Here is a 3,253-nt window from a genome sequence, read left to right as displayed (position 1 = left end):
CTCTAGTCTCTGTCATGGTGTCCCGTTGCACCAGAAACAGTTTAGTCATGCTGGCCACATGACCCGGAAAACAGCCTGTAGACAAACGCCGGCTCCCTCGGCCTGAAAAGCGAGATGAGCACCACAACCCCATAGTCGTCTTTGACTGGACTTAACTGTCCAGGGGTCCTTTACCTTTTTTATGCATTCGACCTAACCTGCTTCATAGAGGTGTTAGGACAAAACAGCAGGAAGACCTATAGTTGTCACTAAGTTCTGTGGAAAAAGGGTGGAATGTAAGTGGAGTAAATACATGAGGCCTAGTTAGCTTTGAGGCGGTAAACCTGTGTGCTCTGTACCATGACTGTGGTATTATATGACTGAATGCCACTTCATTGGGGGAGGGGGAATGCTTCAAAAAAAATTAAGGGAAATGATTGTGTGAGGAAGAGTTAAATCAAGTAACCTCCCACCCACAGTCTAAAGGGGTACAAATAGTATACAGGCTTAAAACATCAGTGATAAATCTGCTGTGCCTTAGTGGACAGTTACCTCCACTAAACTAGGCCCTGTACAGGTACGCTACAGATCTTGTCTGTAAGTGAATCAATTTTTTAAAGGTTGCCACAGGCAGTTTATCTCACCAAAAAGCACATGCTACTTAAATGTTCATATCAAGGAGAAACTTTACTGCCATGTTCTAATACACAGCAGAAGATGGGGATGTCATAGGGTTGGACCCTAAGAGGGCTGTTATTAATTCTCTCAAATATTGGTGGAGATTGGAAGGCCTCCATGCCCAGAGTTTGCTTAATAAGCTTGCCGATTTCATTTTGGTGCCTCCATATCTGTGTCACACTCTGCAAGTCGAAACTTGGGCTTCTGTAACCACAAGGAGCAAATTCTGACAAGTGTCTTGCCCTTCCCAATTTGCTGCCTTTGCGGCTTACATCTCAGGTGCAACAGTTTGCAGATTCGGATAGGTGAGTGAGTGGCACCTGTCAAAATACTTTCCCCGCTTCAAGATGGGAGCTGGGGAAGATAGCACATTCCAATAAGTGGAAGGCACCTATCGTAAATCGCTGCCTCCTGTATCAAGGATACAAATGGTAAAGATAGCAAATTCTGACAGGAAAGTGACATCCATCAGCATTTTCTAGAAGTGCTGTTCTTATTTCAGAATGTAAAATGATACAATCATCATCTTTTGCTGCTAGAAGCAAGTGCAGGCTGGAAGGCATTTTTTTCAGTGATATACTGCTTCTTTCTTTCCCCCCAAATTAAGCCTTGGGATTTCATTTCATTCCACCTGCTTAGGGAAAAAGCAGAGTGGGGGAGCTCATGCTGTCAAAATGTTCCCGAATCTGTATTCTCTGGTCTAGGATCTGGAATGGGGAACCTGTAGACCTCCAGGCGCAGTAACACAGGAGATGGGCTTTTAGTGTGGTTGCCCCTGTTCTGTGGAATAGTATTCTTGTTGAGATACGACAGGCACTGTCGAGGAACGAGATATTGCTCAGTGGGTTAGAGTGCTGTGCTGATAATGCCGAGGCTGCAGGTTCAATCCCTGTATGGGACAGTTGCATATTCCTGCATTGCAGGGGGTTGGACTAGATGACCCACAGGACCCCTTCCAACTCTTCACCATCCTGACCATCATCCATGGTGATTGAGGTTAGTGGGAGTCACAGTCTAACAACAAAAGCTCCTATCATTCCTTTCTACACAGAGTAGAATGGAATGATAGGGATTCATACATTCTTTGATTCCAGTTTCGGTCTCTGACTTACAACGTTATTGCCTCCCAGTTACAAGGTCTTATCTTCAGCAAGCCCTTAAATGCTATAGAATTCCTCATCTTCCAGGCATTGTTTCTAGAAGCACAGTTCATATTGTAACTGCTACAAATATTGTTGTTGCTGCCGCCGCTGTTATTATGACTTCATTTTCCAGCTGACTCTTACAGGATGTGAATTGGAAAACTTACAGTATCATATCAAGCATATTTACTCAGTGGCGTAGCGTGGGGGGTGCCAAGGGTGCCGACCGCACCGGGCGCAACATCTGGGGGGGCGCGAGTCCAGAGGGAAGGGACAAGTTCCTTCCTCCGCCGGGCTCCCGGCCGCCACCGCCAGCCTTGCGCCCTAGCGCGCGCGCCCCCCGCCGTCGCTGTGGCTGCGCTCCGCTCACTGCTCGCAGGAGGAGCAGCCGCTGCAGCAGCGCCGACGCCGCCACCGACGCCTGGCCGGGCACGGGCAGCCTCCGCACCCTGCCGCCGCTGCCATCCCCTCGGCCCAGCCACAGGCGGCGGCTGCTTCTGCCTCCATCCTCCTCCGGGCAAGCAGCGTTGTTTGCGCGGCAGCGCCAGCGGCAACTCGCAGGTTAGGGGTTGGGGGGCGCAAATTACTTGCCTTGCCCCGGGTTAGGGGCGCAAATTACTTGCCTTGCCCCGGGTGCTGACAACTCACGCTACGCCGCTGTATTTACTTAGAGGTCAGACCCACTGAGCTTCAACAGAACTCACTTCCAGACTCATCCAGCATTTTAGACTGCAGTTTACACACTTACCTAGGGGTAAGCCCACTGAAATGAGTGCAATTTTAAAATGTTCAGCTTTGATCAGAGGGCTTCCTCCATCTGGCTCTACCACCTTCTGCCCTGTGACCTCTATTGTTAATGACCTCTGAGACAGCCATTACAGGAACACAAGATATCTATCTTCACAGTGCCAGAAGTCCCCCCTTTTTTCTCTCTCTTTCCTTTCTAATGTGTGTGCATGCGGGGCAGAGCGGGGAGAAGCAGCCAGGGTAATGTATTCAAAATACCCAGCACCACTTCTGCCTTAAGCCTAAGTTTTGTAAACATGGACCTTATTTAGAAGATTCCCAGACTCCCCCAAGTGGATAGCAAAGAAATGTAGCTCTAGAGATATTGCCAGGAAAATCCCTCCTGGCAGTCATTATCCATAATGAGCTAAATTCCTGCATTCTGATATACACTCTCTTTCCCCCATTAGCTTCAGAGCATTTGTTTGACAAGAATCATTGCCTAAGACTCTTCTTGCAAGCTGATGAGCTTTTTGCTCATTCCGTGTCTTAGCCTCTAATGTGTGGGGGGGACCTGTGGCCCTCCAAATGCAGGTAGGATCCAACACCCCAGCAGATATTTAATGTTTTAAATATGTCCATTAAAAAAAAAATCCTATTGTTTTATCACTTCAGTGTTTGCCACCCTGGGCTCCTTTGGGAGAAGGGTGGGATATAAACATCTTATT

This window comes from Podarcis bocagei (genome assembly GCF_964188305.1).
Source record: "Podarcis bocagei genome assembly, chromosome: 1".
Lineage (NCBI taxonomy): Eukaryota > Metazoa > Chordata > Lepidosauria > Squamata > Lacertidae > Podarcis > Podarcis bocagei.
This window is presented reverse-complemented; position numbering follows the sequence as displayed.